This window comes from Cyprinodon tularosa, unplaced genomic scaffold (assembly GCF_016077235.1).
Source record: "Cyprinodon tularosa strain WSP-4 unplaced genomic scaffold, ASM1607723v1 ctg246, whole genome shotgun sequence".
Classification (NCBI taxonomy): Eukaryota; Metazoa; Chordata; class Actinopteri; order Cyprinodontiformes; family Cyprinodontidae; genus Cyprinodon; species Cyprinodon tularosa.
Window position 1 is genome coordinate 248,494 of NW_024038913.1, and position 26,001 is coordinate 274,494.

Below are 26,001 nucleotides of genomic sequence, written 5' to 3' on the forward strand. Positions count from 1 at the left end.
ATACAAGTTTCACTTTTTAAATGGAATTACTGAAATCAATCTACTTTTTCATGATATTCTAATTTTATGACCAGCACCTGTACAAATGCTAATGCACACACATGCAAAATGCACATCCTAACTTGAGGTGGCATCCGCACCTGTGCTCCTTCTATTGTTACTCTTACTATTTGCCCTTAACCCTTGTGTGCATCCAGAGAAGGGGCTTCAGCAAAACAAAATTACCTGTCGACAAACAATTAGTTTAATTAGTGTTGAAGCTAAAAGAGATTTAAATGCCTATGAAGGTCTTGTTTGCCGATATGATAATAAAATATGTATTTCCTGTAGGTTTTACTCAGCCAATAACTACTGAACAATACAGAAAAATCACTTAAATTGTATTATTTTCATCTACCTAAGTTGACACACACCTTTGCATGGCATTCAACACACATGCACTTTAATCTGCTCCCCAAAATATTGGCAACTTAGCAACTGTATTTTCAGCAAGTTCTCATTTTGAAAAAGCTACTAGTGATAAATCTAGCATCTTTTACTAGTGCTTTTGGTGACTTATTTTAAATCACCTATTAGTATTCTCATCTTGGTCTCTTGCCTAAACAGAGATCCCACCACATGAGACTGAATCCTCACACATCAGTCACATCCTTTCTTGACAGCCAATAGACACTATACAGCACTATACTGAGCAGTAGTTTACCTGAAGTCTGCTTTCAGTGACATTAAACAGGATGTCTGAAAAATAGCCTTTGGGAGTCTGTTTAGTCCAAGAGGCAAAAGCCAACATATTGTTTGGAGGTATTTTGCCTAAGAGGCAGATGAGCAGGAAAAGCCAAAGGATTTGGCTAAGCCCTAATGCAAGCTGTGCTACAGAGTGGCGTCTCGAAGGCCGAGGTGCTCTAAATACCCAGCAACACATCCTTTGAACCCCTGATAGCCTAAATAAAACTTAATGTATGACCCAATGCATAACTAATACAAAACTCTAAAAAGGAGATGATGCCATTTGTTATAAACTCATAAAGACTTGATGCATATTTTTTACATTAAGAAATTGTATTCATTGCTAAAAGTAATTTAAGATTATGAAAGTTAAACATTCATTTGACAGAACTTTTATCATCCTACTCTGTCAGCCATATTTCATCACCAATGGAAATCTGAGGAGAATTTCATAGAAACAAAAACTGATCATGGCTAACACTAAATACGTTTGTGTTAGCCCTCCTCACATAGACTTGTAGAGATGGGTACCCCAGTGACCCTCATGGACAGGAGGTAAAAAATAGATGAACACTTCCAGAGCAAGCTAACTTGCACACTGTATTGTTGTAAGGGAATAAAGCACTTCTACATATGTTTTTTTTTTTTTTTTTTTATAAAGTATGGATCAACTTAATACTTAAAGTTGTGCTGTTATTGAGATGATTAAAATACTGTAATGTTATTAATGATTCAGTTTTGCTCACCTTTATGAGAAGGAACCGCGAAGGAATGCATTTGAAAATCATTCACAGAATATAAAAAAAGTTACAATTTTATTTGTCAATGGTGACTATAATGATTTAGTACGGTCCCAGCACAAATTACTCAAATATTTATTCAAAAACTGAACATGGTGAACAGAGGAAATACCAGCAGAGGAAAAAACTAGAGTCCACAGTATTATTCTTTGGAAATCCACATGCTTTTGAAAACCAAAACACTTCCAGGCACATACCTCTCAATTGTCAAGGACAAACACATAAAACATATGTGTCTTTCCAGGGCATGATAAAATCGAAAAACATCATAGAAACATTCAAACTCTGCATTACTTATACATGCACACATACACACACACAGTCGGGTTTCACTACTCCAGTGGGTACTTTCCAATGACTTCCATGCATTTCTAACCCATTTTTAACAGCCTAACCGTGACCCTTACTTTAAACCTAACCATTAACGGTTCATACCTTATTGGGTCTTTCCATTGACTTAAGTTAGTTTCCTATTCATTTCCATGGCCTAACCTAAACCCTTACCCAAAGGAAGGCATGCACAAAGTTGGCCCTCAAGGGTCTCCCTCCTGCTGGTTTTAGAGGTTTTCCTGCTTCGGCACAGCTGATTCTGATGATTGCATTTCAGTAAAAGGCTGTTGATCAGCTATCAATTGAAATCAGCTGTGTTAAAGCAGGGAAACCTGCAGGACAGTGGTCCCAAGGACCGACTTTGGGCAGGTTTGCCCTAAGCCTGACATTACCAGTGCATACTTAAACCTAACCTAAATGCTACTCTTATTCCTAAACTTAGAAGAGAACATTTCCTCAAGGGGAAAAGTTGACTGGTTCCCAAACGTACCTGTAAGTCTCCACAATGTAGTATATTCCTGGGAAACTAGCCTCACTCTGTCCCCACAAGGTAACAAATCCACAGCAACCCCCACACACAAACACACGCACACAACCTCCACTGTATTCATTTCAGCTGCAGCAACGGCAGGTTTTAGGATGCCGATCCATAAACATCGATTCACACTTCAACAGCTCTTATTCATTTATCTATTTACTCATTCATTCGCTTATAAGTTTCATATGAAAAAAGTTACAGCTGTGATGGCTGAACTGTGGTCATTGATTGACCTGGGAAGGATTTTCATTGTTATTTATTATTAACTCAGAGGACTTTAAAATTTCCTTTACTTCACAATGAAGGCCACACTTATTTTTCCATCAATCAAAAAAAAGTCTCCATCTCCTGCTGTATAATAGACTGAGGTATTGATGTTTTCCAGCCGTGCTGGAACTTCGGGTTGTCAGTGTTAGTCTTTCTTTAATAAATCTAACCAGACATGGAAACCAACTGATTAAAAAGTTTAGAAATAAGTATTGTAGTTTAACATGCATGTCACATTCTGGGGTCACAATTGCAAAGAACAATAGTAGTACTTCTCTCTTATTTTCTTATACAAATAGAAAAACACACATTCATCACACATACAATGGTAGAAGCCCAAGCCAGTCATGCTGTCTGGGTGGTAGACAGGCGACAATGGTGAAAATTAAATTCTATTTAAGGCTAATTCCATTTCCAACCTCTGCTGAGTCTCATTGCTATTGTGACACTCTAAGAAATCTGTCTAAACTGCTCCTTTGCGGGAATTGATGGTGAAACACGATACAGCATAAATAATGGAGCTTGATCACCAAGAGACAGGCCCTGAAGGAGACTACAACAGGGTCAAACATGAATGCTGCAGTCTAAGATGGTAAAGAGGCCAGGAGACAAAGCAACAGCAAGGTAAGAGAGACAAGCAGGCAGCAAAAAGTGAAAGGGCCTTAGAAAGGGATGACACTGAACAGTGTTTGTGCATTCATGGCATGCAAATTTTTTTGACATATCATGGGAGGCATTGTTTTCCTGTTAATATTACTCAAGGGGGTGCGTCAGGGTTAGCTATAGCACATTCTGCACTGGACAGAAAAGACTAATCTCTAAGGTTTTCACCTAATCGAAAAGTGTGTCAAACCGTTACACAAAAATATTTTTTATGAACACTTACTGGTTCTCAAAGTGTATCAGACTTTTAAGTTAGATTTTTCTTCCACTCCTTTAGAAAATTGCAAGTCATTACATGGTACAGTCTGAAAAAAAACACAATCTTTAGTCACTGTCCTCAGCTAAATGTGGCAGGCTAGACTAGAAGATGCTTCATCTCAAGACAAAATCATTGTGCTATGATTGCATGGATGATGAAATTAGGTTTTTAAATGTAGAAGCATTTATAAGGCAAAGAGGCAAGAAAAAAAACATCTTGAAGACTCATTTCGAATGATGCAGTGAAGACAACAAATGACAGACTTAAATATGCAAAACACCATCCACCCACTTTTCTTATTTACATTCATTTCACATAACTCAATATTCACATCCAATTTTAGTGTCAGTTCACGTCCAAGCAGGCACTCAGATACAACCACTTGTGAATGCAGTCCATATTCCCAGGTCAGCATGGTTAAAGCTGACACTTTCTGTCAACACACCCATCACTGACCCCCATTACTTACTCACTTAGTTTCTTCCATCATGCCTCACTCATTCATTCAGCAGCACACTCATAGCCGTACATTCCCCACACATTTTGCATTAACATTCACAGCTACACAGGAATCACTCACTTGTTTGCCTAGCAATTTGTTCATTTGCCAGGGCTTTCAGTTGTTCACAAAATTATTATGCATTAATCAGACATCTTTTCTGTGACCCATCTACTTACACTCTCATCCTATTCTCTGATCATTGTCACTCCTTCTCAGTAATATCCACGAGCTCATTTTGCTTCTTGCCCTTTAGTCTCTGTTACACACTATCTTTCCCTGCTTTTTCCTCTTTAGCCTGTCTCTGTCAAACACTTTTCATCCAGTCTGTGCCACCCACTAATTAACCCTCTGTTGACACTGTCCCTCACCTTTCTGTTCACCCTCCATAATTCTCTCCAGCCAAGATTTCTCCATCCCTTTCTGTATAGATTTCTTCCTTTCCAAAGTAAGACTTAAGGGCCCCTTTAAGTGCTAATCAGGTTGTCATCCATGCAGCCAAAATCTGAGGCTTGATAAATAAACGCTCGTTTCTGTTGGCTACCAGCTCTCAGTGTTTAAATAGGTGACACTGGAGTGCATTCTAAGCACACCAGATCGATGCCAGAACCCCTGGGGTCCTCTGAAATGGCGAACAGAGACAAGGCACAGCGCTCAATAATAATGCAAGGATAGGCTACTTGCTCCCCATTTCAAGAGCAGCTCTCCCTTGGCCAATACTTCATTCTATCACCTTTTTTTGTCCCTTTATCACAACAGGTAATTTTATCCCACCGGTTAGCTGAACTGCACAAATGAAAAGGCTTGAACCTGTTATTCTGGCACGTTACAGAGAAGGTTAAGCTGTTGTGCTGATGGAATCAGCAACCATTCTTATCAACTATTCCCAACAAGCCCACTCTCCACTTTCCATTTATCCCATCATATCCTACTATGGCCAATTTGCTGCTATACCTAATCTCTCTTTTGCAGTTAAACTGTTTAGCATCATTTGAAATGGCTCATCTCCAACCTAAATTGTTACCCTCAAGGCCTGCCACATCACCCAAAACTTGCTCTACATATTACTGAATGCAAAAAGATGGAAAAAGTATGGTCTAAACAGACATACTATTACTGACCCATGTCTAAAAGCACACGTATGTTATAGCTTCCCTCAGTGCCATACCTCATCCCATCTTTCGCCCCCTTAGATTCTCCATGAAAGCTCTACACCCTGCAATGACAGTATAAAGGTCCATATCTCCCTTTTCCCTCACTTTGATTTTCTGTCCGTCAAGGGGGCGTGGATTAGTGCTCTCTTGTTTATCTGGTCGTCAGTTTTATCTATCTATCGCTAAGCCATCCTGTGTGCAGTGGCAGATTCAGCACTGCATTAATCCCCTATCAGCCAGCCGGCCATCCATCACCCTGCTGTCTATCACGTCAGATCCATCATCTGCCCATCTGTCTCACACTGCCCATCCTTTGAGCTGATCTCCTCACAGAGCCGCACAGACTATTCACAGAGGGTGCACGGGACAGCGGGGCAGAAGAGAAATTAGAGATAAATGGAAACATAGAGAGAGAATAAGTGTTAGGATTACACAGTGCTCTTCCTCCTTCTCTCTCACTCAGGCTGGATCTTACTGAAAACCCTCTCTCCATATCAATATATGCTTATTAGATGTTTCACTTGTTTCTTTGTAATTTGTTTGTTTTCTTCACTTGCTAATTCTAACCATTGGGAAAACAGCCAGTAGAGAAAAAGATCGCTGCGAGGGACGAGGGTCATAAATCCCATATAAAACCCTGATGTTGTGAGAAACCCTTGCCCCTCCTTCATCGGCTATGTTGGAGCAGCGAAGGGATATTGTTTAAAGCCTCTGGCTTTAAAACAGCTCAATATCTGGGTTCATCTTGGGTCATTTGTATTTCCATCCATATCTGCTTGCATCAAAAGGTGAGTGAGTGTGGGCTCATGAGTAGGGGGGAGGTGAATGTAGGGCAAATGTAGGTACAGTTGCAAAGAATGAAAAGTCCACCAAGGCACTTGTAAGTGCATGGTGCAAGGGCAAGTAGCGTAAACAGGCACATATTAGAAGAACCAGTATGTACATAGACACATGGCTCCATCAACTGCAAATGGTAGGTGAGCAAACAGGCCTGTATGTGGGCAGAGAACCATGGCTATTTAGACTAGTCAACAAATAGTCAGGGAGAGCTGAGCAAATTGTTTTAAAGGCTAAGGGAAAAGGTTATGAGAGAGTGCAATGCATTTAGAGGATTATAAGAAATATATATATATATATATATATATATATATATATATATATATATATATATATATATATATATATATATATATATATATATATATATATATATATATATATATATATATATATATATATTTACATTGAAGGGTTCTAACCAGCACAATTCAACATGATAAGCCTTTATGTTGTCAGCTGTGAAAATTAGACTGTAATTATGTAAATACGCTGATTTTTATCTAGCGTAAAGGTTGTAAAAATGTTGTGTTTCGCAACAGATCCCTGAATATTTGTACATATACATGAGATGAGGACCTCAAGTCAGAGCTATGGAAACATGTTATTATGGGAATTACAGTTGGGCTTGTTTAGCTGTGCATATCTACAGTAGTAGCCATTCAAAATTTCCCCACTTTCCTTGGTGGGCCCTTGGCTGGTTCCCTACAATTCCTTTTTAAAAATCAATCTTTGTAGTAAGATAAACTTTCTGTCATGATTTGTGGACATTAAGATCTAAAGAGAAGCGAAAGGGTGGAGTCAGAGTAAAAAAATATGCACGCCCAGGAGGTCAGTGGCTGGAAGTTGGAGGGGATTTTGCTGGCAGCTGCAGGGAAGTAGGCTACCATTTGGCTGGCTTTTGACTGGCTGCTACTGTAGATACAGCGATTTGTCTACCATTAGCCAAGGAGGGTGCCCCATAGTGTCAACAAGACCAACGCCCACCTCATACTCTCTTCATACTCTTTCACCAACACCAGCAGAAAGAAAGTGCAACCTTTAAAGATCAGGTTTGCATAGACAGATGCCGTGTCGATACCTAGCTGGCAACCACAGTTACAGTTGGCCTAGTTCAACATTAGGCTGGTTAAATCTCTTATCATGCTAACCTTCCCGGCAAGCTCAATTCTCAGGGTATTTGTCCATTCACATAAACACAAGAATCCATCTTGTCCCACTCCCGCCTCAACCGTTGGAGAAGCAACTATCACATCGGCATACTAAGGAGTAAGGCTGTGACGAAATGAAGGGAAGTTGATCCCAAAGCCAAACCAGAAGTCACATGGAAGAGCAAGAGGATGCACACATAGCTGCTGCTATCACATCGGGTTTGTGACTTTTATGATTTCCTCTTTTAAATAATTTACAATGAGGTCTTTCCTGTTGTAAATCAGTAGTATACGTCAGCTGCAAAATATGGTGGAAAAATAAAAATTCCAAAAAATCAAGACATATAGGTATCTGGATAAAACATAAGATGCTTAAGACAAGGTTAATTCCTACTTCATTGTGGGGACTTTCAGGCTATTAGGTTGTGGCCATGACACTGTAAAAAGGCCATTAAGGTCATAAGTGTTAGGGTTTCTGTGGTTTTACTGTTTTTCTGGTGTGAGTGAGTTTCCTGTCACAGAGAGGATCTTTGCTGGTGGCTGGGCCAACCATATGCTGCTGCACACCTGAGAAAATTTCTCATCAAGATGACTAATGTGTATATAAGGAGACAACGGATCATCTCTCTTTGCAAGATGATTACCCCTGATGGTACTCCAGCCAAAGATCTAAACCAGGAATCTTTGCTGTTGAAATTCGTCTTCTTGTGAATCTCTTTAATGTGGACTCTGTTATTTTTCCAGACAACAAGTGAAACTCAGTTTGTCTCCAATCTTCATGAAAAAAGGTCTCAACTGTGTGCAGCATTTCTCAGTCGTCATCACTTGCCTGCCTGCTCTCTAACACAAAGTCTCCTTTTAGTACCAACGCTCTCGGATCTCTCTCACATTCTCCTTGACCTCTGGGGTACAATCTGCAAAGCCCACTGAATCAAACCCCTACAGATCCGTGCTACCTGCCCTTCATCTCTCAAGTAAGCAAATCAATCAGTCATCAGTTGTCATCAACCAACAGCTTCCTGATCAGTCATCAGGGATCTCTGCATCCAGATTCTTGTTGCTTATGTAGATAAAACACAAAAACTCACTGGTTCTCCATCTGATTCTGCAAGTTGGTTTAAACACTACAAACCAACATGACAATAAGAGTCGCTGACCACCTCCATCCTATAAGAGCTAGAGAAATTGCCTTAAAAAATTAGGTCTGAAAACTGTTTAAATAGTCATAATAACATGCTAAGTGCAACCAATGACCCAAAGGCAATTGCCAGATTATGGTTTTCAATAGTTATAACAGAAAAGCAGGAAACTTGTATCAGCTTTGCTGTGATAATGAATATACAGAGCTATGAAATAGGCTCTGCCATTTCAAGCTGAGACTTGAAAGACTGTTTGCTGTCGCCTACAGCAAATGTGTGTTTCCCTGTGTCTCCCTTGATTTTCCATTAATAGCTATGCACTCCTTTGTAAAAAAAATACCAACACAAATGATTTTAAGAAAATCATGTTGAGCATACAGAGAAAGACCTATTTCTGACAGGTAGTCTAACTTTGATTAAATACAACTGTAAAAAAAATCATAATATTAACAGAACAGGTGCAATAGTTTGAACTATGCCTCAACACTATGATAATTATAGAAGTATTAAATAAGTATAACAGCTTTTAATGTTAAAGTGTAATGATGGTGAATTTAGTGGGTGCATTTGCTTTTTTTGGGGAGGGTTGAAGTTCCTTAATTTCAGAGCCAAACCTTGTTTTAAATTACATCTCAACAAAAAACAAAACTACAAAATGATCTGAATGTCATATGGTTGAATTACTACTTAAATAATTTTTTTAAATAAATAATTAAACATTTCATTGCTAAGTTTACTTGAAGAAAAAAAGCTGTGTAGATTTTGTTTGACAATCAAAAATATTAAGATATTCATTAAATGTTTTTTAGGATTAAATTCCATTGGTCCTAAACTCTGAAAATGTGATATTGATATTACTGCTGTTTTAAATCTGAATAAAGCACAGATATTGACTTTCTTTCTGGCTTAAAAAAAAATACGTCCAAGTTATTATGCATTATGAAACGTTATCCACATGCAGTTCATATGCAACACCATTGCTCATTTTATTGTGACATTTTCTATTCAAAAATGCAAACGGAGGATTTGATCATCATACAATCAACTGCGTAACACGACCTGATCAAGATCCCTAAAATCCCTAAATTTTCTATGAAAAAAAACTTTTTTTGTTGCTTTTTTTTCTTCATCCTGATATTCTCCTAACAGATTTTGAAAATCTGCCATCTATATATATATATATATATATATATATATATATATATATATATATATATATATATATATATATATATATATATATATATAAAAATAATTTAATTCGGCCATCACAATTTCTAATACTCATAATCTATCTTTACAGCATATTAAAATTGGAAAATAAGTAAAAATTTTGTGTCCACTCCTTGGAGTGCTTTATTTATTTTTGCCCATTTGCAAGTATTTCTTATTTAAGTTCTGTTGTGGCCCAAAACACATTAGTCTATATCCGCGGTTCTCAAAGTGTGTGGCGCGACCCACTGGTGGGGAATTGAGACGTGACAGGTGGGGCGCGCCAAGTTCCGGTGTGTGTGTGTGTGTGTGTGTGACTATAAATGTAGAACGTGTGAGAGCAAACTGTCCTTATAGCTGTATGTTGCCGCTTTTTAGACCAATCAAACCCACAAAGTAATCATTACTAGCCTACATGCAGTCTAATTAAAAGAACATTAGATATGAGAAAAATTTCACCTGGAACTGAAGTGCCAAAATAATGATTGACGTGACGTCGGCATATTATTTGTAACGGAATAAACTTTCGCGCCCCAGTGTTGCCAACTCAGCGACTTTGTCGCTATATTCAGACCCCTCCAGCGACTCTTTATCAAAAAAGCGACTAGTGACAAATTAGCGACTTTTGGAGACTCTTACGTGAAAGCACGTATCGTTCCTTTTCTTGTCCTCCAGCGGCAGGTGCTGCCGTGGGGCGCCTCCCCCATCCCAACCCCGTTCTCCCCCGCTATCGCAGGAGTCCCTCTCAGCGCTGCAGAGACACAGCATGTTTACCCTCAGCGTCCAGACTGCAAATAAAGCGCACATGCGCCGGGATTGGCGGCGCAGGTTGATCATAATTAACTGAATTTGAAATATTTTATCTTAAATAAATAGGACCAGTTTATTGAAATGACGTCTGACTCCACCCTGAGGCTCAGGTTTAATGCTCAGACTCATAGTAAATTCTGGTTTGGAGTGGAGAGGGAGTATCCACTCATCGGGCAGAGAGCTGTGTGCATTCTTCTTCCCTTTGCCACATCATATCTCTGTGAGATGGGCTTTTCAACTGTTGCTTCACTGAAAACAAAATACAGATCTCAGCTGAACATTGAGCATGACTTGAGAGTGGCAGTATCAAGCCTGCAACCCCGTTTTGAGAAACTGTGCAATGCAAAACAGGCTCATTGCAGCCACTAATGCAGGGATAAATAGACCTGTATTGCCAGATGGATTTCACTTCTTTTCTTTTATTAACAGATTGCAGAGTGGCACTTTAATTTTTTCTATCTTTGAGCTTGATACAAATTTTGACACAGCTGCATTTTTATTTTCTTTATTTTTGAGCTTGCTGTTATTTGATGTAGATAGTTTGTATTTAGATACTACTTGTTACTTCAATAAAATTGGAACATTTTAAGATTGTTGCATATTTCATTAGCATTGTGTTGGGGCGATGGGGACAGGCGGGGCTTGAAAATTCCCCCTTGTCCAAAGTGGGGAATGACAGAAAAAGTTTGAGAACCACTGGTCTATATGTTTATGAAAGCTTAATGAACCATAGAACTGTGTTGACCACACAAACGGTGTTGTAAATCACTTAAAAACAAGGCAAAAAATAAATTAGTTTATAAAAAGGGCACCATGGTCTGGCGTGGTTATTGCTTTCTCATGCAAACACTTGTTTTAAAATTACTTGCTCCATATTTGCATAATTCATTTCTAATCTGTGTCTGCATGTATGTAAATAACAAGTGAGGTTTTTATTATCCCTTGTTTCTCCAAGCTCCCCATAATAGTTTTTTTCTTTGCCTCAAATGATGCTTCATGCAATTTGCAGATATGGTTTTATAAAACAATAATGTATTAGGCTATCCTCATTAACAGATGTGATAGGGGAGATGCACGATGTTTGTTCTGTTATCCAAACAAATGCTCCTTATATTCAGGCAGCTACCTCAGATGAGACTGCTGTTATTAAATATCCATCCCAAATATGAGTTTGTTCTGATTAGAAAACACATCTTTCATTTACTCCTCAGTCACCGCGTTAGCGCCCAATGCTGCCCCATCCCTTCGACCTACAGAAACTCATTAGAGCATTTGCACCTGCAACAAAAATATAATACAAAATAGAAGATCATCATGTATGTTTGTCAGTATTAGCATTCACATTTACAAGCACATTAATGTTGACCAGTGACATGTCATGGCTGCATGCAGTTGTTCCTTTAATAGCATACAGTGGCCCTATGCTTTTGCATGTGCAACAAAGAGACATAAATTCTAATTACTGCTACACCATAACTGGATGGCAGGAGTGAACAATAACTGATGCACAACCAGTAAAGCTAACACCCAGAAAGAGAAAGATGCACAAATAAAAACACCTGCACAGTCTTATAAACACAAACGCATCATTTTAGCACACACTGAATTAATCAGCTCTAAGACAAATAGCTGAATAAATACTGTAGATAAGCAGATCAATATTTTACACTCAATTCATTTGAGTTCACAGAGATGTCAAATTCCTCACAGTTCCATAACACACTGATTAAACTGGCACCACATTAATTCACTAAATCAATAAAACCAATCTGTCAAATAAATCAAGTTGCATGGATGACTGCAGCCAATTGGAGGGCAAGAGCACATTAAAATTCCCTTGCTTCAACTGCATATCTATGTCAAGCAGGCAGCACACTGATTTGCTGTGTGGATTCCACAATTTGTTGAATGAAAATGATTAATCCATGAAACAATAACCAGGGTGCCAAGAAGCCACATGGTAATTCTATAATGATCAAAGACTCAATTAAATCCTCTCCCATTCTGCTCACTAAATGCCTCTGAGGCAGCAGAGAATGTGTGTATGCACAGTCTTGGTGGGCAGTTTATGTTGTTATTGTGTCTTCCTGAATTAGTTGGTGCTGTAAGGTGAAAAAGGTCAAAAATTTCCTAAATAGGTGCCTTTTAGTGGTTAGATAATAATGGGATATTTCATTTATCTTTTTCATTTATCTATTTGTCTATTCAATAATATATAAAGGGAGAAACAATTGGTATAAAACTGACTGCTTTAAAAGAAAAACAAAACTTCTTACCACAGCAACTATTTGAATTGTCAGTTTTACATTTGAATAATGATGTTTTAAATACTATTTTTATTTTTTTAACTTGATTTTTCTGTCACAATGAAATTTTTAAACATATAAAAAAATGCAAACAAATTGCAAATAGCTAATATCTTTGGATTGTAATGAAATAAAACTTGCATTCTGTTGCATTTGTCTCTGCAGTTTTCTATAAAGACTATGCACTAACGCATACCACACAACAGAGGAGGTTTATTTGAAAAAGAAAAAAGCTGCACCGGTACATGGACCAACATTGTGAAAACGACAGCATACTGATCTTATTGAAATAAAACCTGCAGAAGGTTAATTTGCTCTCATTTACTTATGTGAAAAGCGTCGAAGAGGTGAACACATGATACAGCAAGTGTTACCAGTATTTTCCTGTGTCCTGTGTCCATATGTGCAGAGGAGCAGAGGGCATCAGGATTGGAGAAGCACGCCATTGAGTAGTCTCAGGTGAGATGTGCAAAGTCCCAACATAATTATAATCCTTAATTAATCCAACCCGGATGTGCTCCCGCTTTCCCTCCTTCAAAGTTCATTGCTCTCTGTGTTTATAAACTCCTATGTTAGTGCAGTTCCCCCCTCAGTCTAATCTGGCATTTCCCAGGTCTATCTATAATGCCCTAGCTGTTTTTTACAGCTGTTTATGAATATATGTCTCCTTTCACACCTCTCCCTTCCTCTTTTACTACCTCATGTCTTCTTTTTCTCAGCCTGCTCCCTTCTAACTCTCATCTTGGCAAACAAGAAAACAAGCACCTTCTTTGGGTCCCACACCTCTTCTCGCAGCTCACAGCATGGAACAAAAGATGCACAAACACCTGCACACCAATCCAACACCAAATACTCAGAGGAGTGAGCTGCTGACACAAGTACAAACCCACTGGAGCCATCCTCTGTGGAATGACTCACGTGAGTCTTAGGTCAACATTGCTGTTTATAGACATGTCTGTACTAATTCTGATTCCTAACCAGATGTGTTGATAGACACAAAATGATTGAATAATTGGGCTGGCATGCAGGCCGAATAGCGGGTAAAAATAAGAAAAAAATGCCAATGATGGTGCAATACACAAATACTGTAGTCCTGTAGAAACTGATAAAGAGTCTGCACATAACACTAAGCTGAAGATAATGAGGATAAAGATGTCAGTATTGACATTGGTAGAATGAGAGCACCAGGTGTAAGGAGGAGTGACGACCGCTTGTGCTATTACTGCTTAGACTTCTGCTTGGTCCTTTCTGGCTGAGCCAATTAGAGGGGCTCATGCTGCACTCCGTTCTAACTACTCTATCAAGCTATCAGAAAAACATAAGGATTGATTGGACAAGCAATTAGGTCAATTGATTCTGCTTCCTTTCATCTCTTTGCTCCTCCTTTTTCAGATGGACAGGCTGGATGTGGAAAGCAAGTCCAATTAGCTGAGGATCAGGATTTAGCTCCATTTTGCTTCTCCAGCTTTTCCTTTGTGTGAAACAGCTATCTTATACAACTCACTCCCTAAAATTCTAAACTAGGTTCAATTCTAAGAAAAAAATTTAAGTTTTCAGGAAATACACCTTTAGGAAAAGTTATTGAACAAAACAAGGGTGGTGTGATATTTGTTTTTTCCATGATTGTATATATGGCTCGGGTGTCTGCCAGATTACCAAGGTCGGTGCAGATGTTAGAGAACAAGGACAACTTGATGAAAATTGGGCTACAGAAACAAAACACACATGATTGGAGGCGGGGAATATTGGAATGCAACTATACTAGCAAGTCCAATAAAAGAGGCTATATGCAGAAGATGTGGAAGCTTCAAAATCCAGCATCCAGATTAACCAAGAAATAACCTCTGATCCAGTGTTCTGATGTTTGTAACATGTTATTACTTTTACCTTAGAGATTGAATAGATATACAAAAACTGCTACAATAATAGTAAGATAAACTTATAAGAAAGCTGAAAACAAATTACCTTTAACAAGACTAATACACCGCAAAACTATTATGGAAGTATACACAACAAAAACAGAGATCATTTAAATGTGAAGGTTTGTTGGTCATGGTTTCACAGCATCAAAGTTACACAAACTGAAAAACTAAAATATAAAATATGATCTAATCATAAGTAACAATACCAGCAACACAGACTACTGTCACCTGCAGAAATCCTCAAAATCCTCGATGACTCTGTGGTTGTCGGGTCTATTAGAGATGGATGAGAATCTGAACCCACATTAAAGGTATAGAGGACGATCTTTTATTTCCGGTGGATCATATAAATAAGTGGTCCACCTAACTGTCAATCATTCTGGTGATATGTTTACGTAAGGCTGTCCTAAGTACTCAACCAGGTAACCATTTTTTCTGCGCATGCTGCTTTCAGGCATATAACTCTAGTTAGCCATGTTTTCAGACAGTCATTGAAGCTCACCTTTTTTCACTCACTTTGAAAATGTCCGAGGGTTGTAAGAGAAAAAGTGTCTACAAAGTGTATGAGAAAGAGGCATATATATCCTGGAATGCTTTGTGCAGAGAGGTAATTTTAAAAATAAAAATGTCACTAATATAGGTTGTTTTTATTAAGCACAGACAGAAGGAGGTTAAATCATCTTAAGTTTATTATTTATACATCCTGTGCATTGTTACTTTATTAGCCGGATTAGACAGAGCCTCGCAACGCATTATTTTGAAAGCAAATCCCATAATGGCCCACTGTCGCTACCCAACAGCAGCGACTAATAACAAAGATGGCGCAGCTACTATACCATGCAGGGGAGGAGGAGTTACGTGACCAACAGGGAGCAAAAAGTGGTGATCGTCTGTCCAAACGGTAGGTTAACTGAGTTCGCTATAAAGTCCAAGCTATGAGAACAGGCAATTTTAAATAGAGAGTGAGGAGAAATGAGCTTGTGCATACTCTCGCACGCGTTTAATAGGCGCTCCCTCTCGGGAGCGGGTACAAGGCTGTGCATGTGCATTTTTTTTTTTTAAGTGGAGAGGGGTAGGTCTTATTAAGAGGTCTTTTTAAAAAAATTCACGAAAATCCTCCTCAATACCTTTAAGCAATATTACTGCCACCTAAAGAGCTGGAGTGTGATATGTCATTGTCTTGTTCTTTTTAACTGTAATGTAAAGAAAACTAAGTGTGTGTACAATTAAAACTTGTGTTTTGTAATATTGTGAAAATAATATGCTACTGTGATAAATCTAATTAAATTAATTAATTGCTCACCCCTAGAAATAACCGTATCATCTTAAATGTGAATAAAAAAAGATTCATTTGCATTTCAGAAGAAACAGAAATAAACCAGAGACCATTTCCATCACTGAAAAAGAGGTGGAGGTAGTGGAGTGAAAATACCTCAGTGTTTACCTGGACAAACGAGTGAACTGGACATGCAACTATGAAGCCAAAGGGACAGACCAGACTGTATTTCTGGAGGAAGCTTTATTGTCTGCAACAATATGTTGCATATATTCTATAAGAGTGATCTAGAGGGTCTCTTCTGCCATCATCTGTTGGGGTAGAAGCCTTAAAGTAGAAGTAGTAGTGCTGTACGAATGACCACTACAGAAGATCTTGGATGCCTACCTATTAATATATACAACAGCTGCAACAACATTTAATTTCTCTTGAATCAATATTTTTTTTTAATCTAATTGTATCACCTTTTTCTGAGATTTAAAAAAAAAGATGATTCGTATACACCCCCCCCCCTCCACAGACAAACACACATACATAAAACCTTTTAAAAAAAAATGAAATAAAGTTATTGACCTTTATAATATTTTACATTAAAGCTTAAATGACATCCATATCCTTATCACGTGATATGTCAGTAGTTTGAATTTCATCCTAACTTTGGAAGCAGAGGGAGGAAACAAACTAAAGCGAAAGAAAGAACGAGCCTACAGTATACTAAGTGTTTAGCATAGCGGTCTACCTTGTGCTAAATCTGCTTTTTCCTTTACACAGGCACACTGTATTAATGTTCTGTATTCACACTTGTTGCCCTGAACATGTAGCGTGTTTGGAGCAAATCGTCGTCGGCTCTATTAGAAGAGGAATAGCAGCAGGACATGGGTTAAAGTGTTTTGATTTAAAAAATCTCCTCTCTCTTTTCCCGTTTAAGAAAGGTTATGCACTACAGCTTTAATAGAGATCAAAAATGTGACGCAATACAAAAAGTAATGGGCAGAGGTTTCAAAAGTATTAACCTTTATTACTCAAGTAGAAGTATAAATCTTATGGTTTAACAACTCTTTTGTAGAAGTTAGAGTATCAACTTCAGCTTTTTACTCAAGTAAAAGTGTAAAAGTACCATTTCTAAAACTACTTAAACTATAAAAGTAAAAGTAATGCAAAAAATATTACAGGCAGATGCTTTACTGAACTAGTCTATTAAGAGAACATTTTCTACAATTCCGGGTGATAACTTCCTTATACTTAAGCTTCTCAGTCTTATAACTGATGGTTACAGAGTCAAATTTAACTGTGCATCACCTTGAAAAAATATTCATCTTGTTATGTTTCAAACAACAATTTGGTGCAGTACTTAGTCCAACCACAAAGAAATTAAATGTCTGGGCAAAAATAATTATTTTGATGGTTTTTATTCATTTTAATACTAATAGTCTATAAAGAAAATGAGCTTAAATGAAATAAAACTAACGTGTTTATTTTTATATGCACACAAATGCAAGGAGTAGAAAGTAGAGATAATTGCACAAAAAAAAATAGTAGAAGTAAAATGTTGTATAACATATAATTACTCCAATAAAGTATAGATTGCCAAAATTTCTACTTCAGTAAGGTAAAAAAGTATTTGTACTTTGTTACTTGACACCTCTGGTAATAAGTGACCCTCATTTAATCTAGGTTCCTACAGTTTAGCTTTACATAGTTTGGTTTAGTAACCCAAAACGTTATCAAAGCAAACTATTTTAGGTAGGTATGTCAGGTAGCTAGGAGGTTTGGTGGTAAATATAAAGAAAAAAAATAGAGAAAATCTATGAATGAAAGAAAGACAGACTTCTTTGAATTGGGTGTTGAAACTGCTGAAACACATCTTCTAGCTTAGTATCTCCTTCCCATCTAAAAAAATCTGTACAAAAGTGAATGAAACAGTGTTAAGGCTGATTGGACACATTGATTGTGCATCAGTACGTCTTTTCTCTGCTGTATGCCGAGCTGTCTTTCAGTCAATAGACACAACCAAAATACACCCAGCACTCAATCCAGTGTGTTGCTACATGGGCCAATCCAGCTAATTTAACACCCACTCCATTTATGAAAAAGAGTCCTCATCGATTTCTTCCCATCCATGTGCTCTCGTTGCCCCTGTTCGTTTTTCGCCATCCCGGCGCCTACACACGCTCAAGGTTGGCAGCACTGAATTGGATTAGTGTGTGGTAGGGTTCCTGTAAGAAGGGCTTCTCAAAACCCACACCTTCAGACTTTCTCCAAGAGTAACAGAGACAGCAGAGCTGGTAGGGCTGCAGCTATGTGCTGTTGCACAAGTGCATGGCCAGATTCATAGATAAACCCACAATAGAAGGGCAATGAGCTTCAAAATAGACACATTTTACTCCTTGCTTTTCCGCCTCATTGCCACAGAAAAGGGGCTCTCATCCAAGAGCTATAATATATCTTCCATTTCTGATAATGCACTTCCTAGTCTTCATTCCCCTTGTTTTCATCTTTCTATTCTGTTATTATTTCATGTTTATGCAGCTAAAATGTAATCTAGAAACTTAATAATAAAATATGTTTAAAAAAAAAAAAATAGTCCTAGTACAAATTAAGGGGGTATTTGTGATTACAAAAATGAGTCCATCAGCCACCGTTAAAGAAACATTTCCAGCGTTTCTTTGTTGGCAGTGGTAAAACAGTGAATCACAATAACTGTCATTATAATTTTAATGGCTTTACTGTAACGACAAGTCTTATCAGGGTGGTGACAACTCCAGAAATGCCACTTCCAGGTAGACAGCGTTTCCTTCAAACAGAGGGATTGGAGTACAGCTGAGCCACAACACAATAAAATGCTGCTAGGTCGCTCAAAGGAAAAAAGGCCCGACAGAGACAGAGCATTTTGACATTAGAAAAAAAGAGCACAAAAGACCTCTCTTTGCCCGTGCACAAGAGATACGCAGGTACACACTACCTCATGGGACACTGCAAAAATAGTCATGCAACCAACCACCGCCACAATTTTTCACTGCATAACTCCACCCAAATAAGATGGAACAGGCTGAAGCAGCCTCTATAATCACTTTCTTTCTTTCATTCTTTTTTTCACAGACTGCAATGATACCATAAAAGTCGTTTGAGAGGTTTTGTGTGCTAAACGGAAATTTGATTTTGAGGAAAGGTCAAAAATTCACATCGGGGCACAATTCAATCTTGCAAAGGTTTGTTGTCCATTTATTACAGTTACAAATACTCAAATACCGGTAATACAACAAATCTCTATAGACCATTTGCACGACATCCTAAACAAATAAGGATTGGCAGACTGGAATGTAACACTGGGAGTTTGGATTAGATTTTATTTTTCAACTTCTTAATGTTGGAAAAAGATATCTGATTTTAGGAAATCAAAAATATGGGGATTACTGTAAAAAAAACTTTGCTTTACCTCTGACACAATATTTTCTCTATTTAGTCCATAGTGGAAATCAACAAAGTATTCAAGGTAACTTCTCCTTACAAACATTAAAAGCTGGAGATCACTTAATTCATTATAAGTAAATAACAAATGTTACAATGTTTCATTTGTTTCTATATTGAAACTACTATACACTAAAATTTATGTTAAGTTTGTGAAATGTTGAGCATTTATATTTGTTTTATTTTTGCTCTTCCATTTTTATTGGCTGAATTCATTTTTACATATTTTACCAAACAACACTTTTTTGAAACTTCTTTTATTTGAATTCTGTCGCACCATATTCACATCTCTAACATTGTGAGGATCAATCAAAGCGGAACCGCTCCATTATAAGAATTAACCAATACATTTTAGAAAAACTTAAATTCATGTACAGTTCGAAGTCAAATTAAAATGGGTTATTTTCAATATGCCTACCTAACCTTTGCAGCATGCTGTTACAAAAGCAAATCAGTTTTTTATTTATATAAGAAACTTTTTTAAAGGAAGCCGATCGCTTTTGGCATTCAGTAAACTACATATCCTAGTTGTATAAAGAACTTCACTTCACTTTTTTGTATTAAAAAGTATGGAAGCAATGTAGTTTCCAAAAGACTGTAAAACATCATAAGATAATTTCTAAAACTCACATCAATGCTTTGTCTTTCTGCATATTTTCCTTTGATATATTCAGTTATTCTGCATTGAGGAAGAGCTTTAGGGAGTACATAAATATTGCAGAATTTGCAACAAAAATGCCGAGAGAAATTCAAAAGTGTTAATATTCATAAAAATTCATAAAATGATTATTTTTGCATCTTTAATATACATGTATGTACATACAGTTGCATATATTAATTTGAATGTACATTAAGCTAGTATTTCTTAATGTAAATAGTAAAATAATTTGAGTAATATTAATTTGTGTGCAAAGATAATCTAAAAGGCTCTAAAAGCAGTGTTTTTGTCAAATTCAGAAAGTAAAACAACACTGTCTGAAAACCCACCCCTAAATATATTAACTTACTTTTAGTGACCTATAAAATCGGTGATGACCAGTAATGAAATGTTAATGTATGATTATTATGCAGCAACAGAAAGCCGAGAATAATTTCTCTGATGGGGATGTGACACACAGACAAGGGGGAAATAAATCCTTCTGTCTTCCTGGGGAGAGTGTTTGGCAGTAAACCAATTCCAAGCCTGCCTTCTTGAATGCCCAGATAACGCAATCAGACAGTTGCAATATTGCTGTTTTACCACCTGAAGAATTTGAATTTCATTCAGCCCCCTCAGAATAGTGGACTTGCCAATTTTTCCAGAAATTGGCAGGACAAACACAATGCACCCTGGTGAAATGAGGAAAAGGCTTATACGCTGGAAATAACTGCTTTTGGGGTCTGTCTAGCACGAGTCCTCAAGTTCAATTTTATCGTGATGCCTCAAAAAGACAAATGTTTAATTTCATTATCACTACAGTATATGTTGCAGATGTCCTTTTATTACATGCCTTATTATTAAATTGGGAATCAGCTCAGCATGGTAATATTATAATGCTGCCTCAGTTTTCAAGACATGAACCCAAAAACATTATGAGGTCAGATTTTATTAAAATTGGATATTATAATGGGGTTCAAGCATGGATTTTGTATTGGATGCTGACATGAAGCCATCATTATCCCATTTTGGGGAAACATTCTTTAATCTGGATTTTAATTTGACTGCTGTCTTCAAATACCACTGAGGCACCTTACACAGAGGTGAGCTCTCTAAAGGGAGCCAATAGGTAATGATTTGAAGACATTCTGGATTATTGGTGTGGGATTGAACAGAGCAGTTCACACATAGCTATGATGAGTTTATTCCCCTAATGCTCAATGAGATGCATCATTTTGCACTCTAATGAAAATAAGTGAAGAAAAAATAGTATATTGCTTATTAAAACTGAGCTTTACAGCATCCGGTGATCTAACTTTTCTTCTAGCTCTCACTTGAACGTTGTAGAAATAAACATTATCCACCCAAATCAGTGTTTGGTTCAGATGGAAATGCCTCACTGAAGCGTTTGCAGGGAAGCAAACTGTCCTTTTGAATCTCTTATGAAGTTAATTTATCAAAATCAGTTTAGTGCAGCTTGGTGGTGCATTGAGTTGTCCCACACGATTCCCTTTTTAGGGTTCAGCATTCATAAATAACTCAGTGACTGTCAAACTAAAAATAATAATTAAAAAAAACAGTGATCATTTTGGAGACCTTGGGGGGGCTTATCAGGGACCCCCGGCTGCTCCACAATTCATTGACTTATTGTGCACTGGTATAACATGTATTAATAATAGCTATATTTAAGAAAAAGAAAAAGAAAAAGAAAGCCTTTTGGTCTTACCTCAATGTCTCCAATCTCCTTCTCCTTGGATGCTCAGAGTGTCTCATTCATTCTGCTTTGCCTCCTCAGCTGCCTCCCTCTCCCTCTCGGTTATCGCTCGTTTGCTCCTCTTTGGTGCCGTCTTCATGCGGATGCATAAGAATTAAATATTAATAGGCTGCTATCTTAAAGACAAACCGGGGAATAAAAACGCGAAATAATAATAATTATAATAAAAAAATCTGATTTAAAAAGTATAAGTACGGTGAAGGAAAATCCTTATGGACAGAAGCAACGCAAATAAGCCCGTCTGGGCATCAAAATAAATAACGACGACACCATCGTCCTGGTAGATGCGATGACGACCTGCGAGTGGCAACGATGCTGGCAAAGCCCGAAATGGGTAAACTGCGAGGAAAATAAACTGTACAGAAGTACAGTTCAGTCCGTCCGCCACTGGTGACAAGGTGTGGGTGTGAACAATCGTGCCACCCTCGCATAAACGTCTGCATGCACGCGCAGATCAGACTCTGGAGTGTCTGATGCGCCTTTCTCCTCGCATTTTCCCCCAATCTGTCCACTGTTCACCTTTGCGCAGCGCAACGGTTTGAGATCACCCGTTTAGATCGGGCTAGATCAGAGGCCATATGCTGTTCCTTGTGCGTCCTGACGCACGGAGCTCATCTTTCCTCTCCTTCCCCTCTTTTGTCGACAGGCAGCGCACACTCTCATCAGGACCAACCACATGGTATGTTCAACCTCAGCAGGTTTATGGGGCCTATTACACTCTAGCGCCTTCGTCATACTACTGTTGGCTGCCTAGATTATTTCATATAAGCTTCTACTACCAAGTAGAATCAGTGGGGCTGATGTTAAGCCCCACTGATTGTTCTCATATATTATATTATAAGTGTTATAAGTGTTGTCATGGCACTGCATGGTAGCTTTTTATAACTACCAAGTGATTTTCTTAAATATATATTATCCAATAACAGATGTTACTTTTGCTTATTTACTTTAAATGCAGTTATGTTTTTATCCAGGATCAACTGTATGTAGATTAATCTGTGGGTTTATTATGGGTTATTTCTTTTAAGTTTAAGTTTACACACGACTCAATATTTTTATATCAAATATTGTGTTTAGAAAGAGCATGTTTCTGCACTTTGCTTATTCTTTAGGTTTCTATAAAAGAGGGGGGATAATCATTGTGGCAGCATAAATGGAGGTTTAACTGGAATATTTGTGTAAAAGTTGAAAATTTTGAAATCCAATGAGAGGAAAATATAATTCTCAGCACTGGAGCGCCCGATGGGCAACAAGAATTCATTTTCTAAAACAAACTAACATATTTTATTATAAGTGATAACACAATGTGGTAGACAGCTAATTGAAAACATTTGGTGAAAGTTTACTTTAACTTTTGTGTAGGCCTCCTAGAAATGCAATACATCTGAAATATTCTTCCATATTTGTATATAATTTCACAACATAATATTGTGCTGTCAGCGGTGTTTAGTTTTTTTAAATAATTCTTCTAGTTCTCCACCTGAACAAGAAGAAATATCAAAATAACTCACCAAGCAAGGCTAAAGTTAGTACTTCAGACGAAGGGCATCTTGGGTTACATACAAAAATGTGTTTCAGTGATTCTGAGTCAAAGCTCTTTGTAGGGCATGAATCAGCTGCTCCATGAACACATGAAATGAATGCATGGAATGATATTCCAAAAATGTTGAGCTGTGTTGGAATTTGTTGCACTCGAGGTTATATAGTCATATCCAAAATTAATTATTCCCCTTGCAGGTTTAAAATTCATGTAAAATTTTAATTTGTCCAACACATTTCTTTACTTGTTAGTAACATTAATCTTTTTGAGCAACCAATCCACTGTCCTCACTTGAACTTCCTACAAAATCTATGAAGGGACCTATAGATTAAGGCAATGGCAGGGAGACATTTTATTAACACTCTGTTTAGGATAACTTGTGAAACATCAGTGGGAATATTAGAAAAATCTGTCCAGGAAATAAAAGAGAGGTAGGCATGGTGTAATGCCACTGAATATTTTTCATTTATTTTTAGGAAGGGTTTGACAAGCTATTTTTTTTTTGTGTTAAGAATTATGAACTATAATTTGATCAGTCAGAAGAATCTGTATATGTTATGCTGCCTGTTCCGTCACAGATGGGGCACATGCACAGAGATTTGTTAGCTTTATTATTTAAACAAGCTGTGTTTCACCAAATCTTTGGAAAGATATTATGCCTAAAAAATAACTTCAAGTTCAACAAACTCACAGTACTTTTTTTTTGAAAGTCTAATAAGTCTTTGTACACATCAGCCAGGTTTGCATGTATCAAGCAAAATAAAATAAATTGAGCAAGTTTGAAGAAAGTAAACAGGGAAACCAACAATCATGTAGAATTACTTTGCATTCCAACATTTACTGCTAAAGCCACGTAATACACTCTAGAAGAATGCTCCTCAATCCTTTTAAATCTATGTTTTAGATTTCTCTTCGCTGCCACACACCTGACTTATATAGATGAATAATAAACAGGCTCCTGCAGCGCCTTGAAGGTTGCTTAGGAGTTCCTAAAATTATTTGAATCTGGTGTGCAACAGAGAGAAATCTAAACCATGCAGAGCAGCGCTACTTGAGGAGCAAGTTTAAGAACTACTACTCTATAGATGTAATGTTCCCTTTATTGTCTAAAAAAAAAAAAATCAGAATACACTTACTTTTGATCAATCAGGTCTATACTATTTGTTAGAGAGATTATTTCTTTTAAATATTTTATGCATTTTTAAAAAGTTGGGAAAGTGCACAGGAGGACCTTTTAGGCTACAGTGTGAATTCATACTGTTTTAAATTTGATTTACATTTGTATGAATACCTTAAACACCCTGCTTAGGGTATTGTTAAAGACGTTTCCACACATAATCTATATTTCTTCATTTAATTTGTATGTGTTGTTGAAAACTTCCCCTTTGTGACATATAAACAAGAGGTGTCAAGTAACGAAGTACAAAAACTTTGTTACTGTACTTAAGTACACTTTGTAGGTATCTATACTTTACTCTATTACTTATTTTTCTTCCTACTTCTGACTTCTACTCATTACATTTTCACAAAAGTATCTGTACTTTCTGTTCCTTACATTTTTAAAACAAACATTACTCGTTACTCTTAGCTTCGGTTTAATGTTCATAAATATTTTTTTCACTTCATGTGCGCCATCCAATTCAGATCATTGGCGCCATCCACATCTAGTGAAAACTAGTGTAAGTGGATGAGTCATATAACACAAACACTCATTGGTTAGCTATTCGTCAAATTTGTGCTGACGCAAAAGGGAATCATCAGAAGCAAGCAGGTGTTCTTTAAATTGCAAACACGAATTGTCTATGCCATGCTACAATGTTGGATTCAGAAAAAGATGTTTAAAAAGATGTTAAAAAAGATGTTAAAATGTGGTCGGACACAGGCCAGAAATGGAGACGGAGGCCAACAACACCTCCCTCTGTGAATTTTTCGAAATAGTCCAAATATGTAGCTTCCATTTCATATAGTGGCATCTGGCTGTTATTTTTAAAGGTTACTTTATACTTTTATACTTTAAGTAGTCTTTGGAGCTCTTACTTTTTTACTTTTACTTGAGTTAAGAGGTACGTTACCGATACTTCAACTTTTACTAGTGTGTTTTTAAACTGCAATATCTATACTTCTACTTAGGTAGCAAATGTGTTTACTTTTGACACCACTGTTAAAGATAGGATTTAAATATTCAATTTCAAATGGCAGTTTTAATAATGGATAAACAAATACTATTGACAATGCCTCTATATTTATTCAGTTTAAACTGCACATTAATAAAACTCTTTTCAAAATGGATTTCTAAATGTATGATTTAAATGTTACATTTAAAATGGCTGCTTTTCTTTTTCATTGACTCTCTTGTTCCTTTATAGTTATATAGCAGTTCTAGGGCATGTCAAACTTTTGTAGCATCCATAATAAAACCACAAAAATAATCCAATGGATAATTCAGTTGGCAGAGCTGAAAATGTTTTTGCTAACAATGTATTAGTCTAACTAGTGACGTCCAAGGCCTGTCAGGAGAAATGGGCCAAAATTCCAGCAAACTTAAAAAAAACTTTCAAAATCCGAATGATTAGATTTGGTTTAAGTTAGATGTTCTTCAGTGTTCCAAACTGTCAAATTTCTGTACCAGGGAACAACCTGAACAAGAGAGTGCAATAGCATTTAGAAACAACAAACTGTTGAAAAAGGGTTGT

General features: G+C 37.1%; 1 protein-coding gene across 2 annotated transcripts in view; it reads right to left on the minus strand.

Moving 5' to 3' along the window:
- The window catches only part of adgrl1a (adhesion G protein-coupled receptor L1a), a 137,177-nt gene extending 114,729 nt beyond the window's left edge, over positions 1-22,448 (minus strand). For both annotated transcript variants that reach the window (XM_038287878.1, XM_038287877.1), the window contains exon 1: positions 21,721-22,448. The gene's annotated coding sequence lies outside the window, so the exon portion shown is untranslated. The remainder of the gene's footprint in view (positions 1-21,720) is intronic.
- Between the last annotated feature and the right edge of the window lie 3,553 nt (positions 22,449-26,001).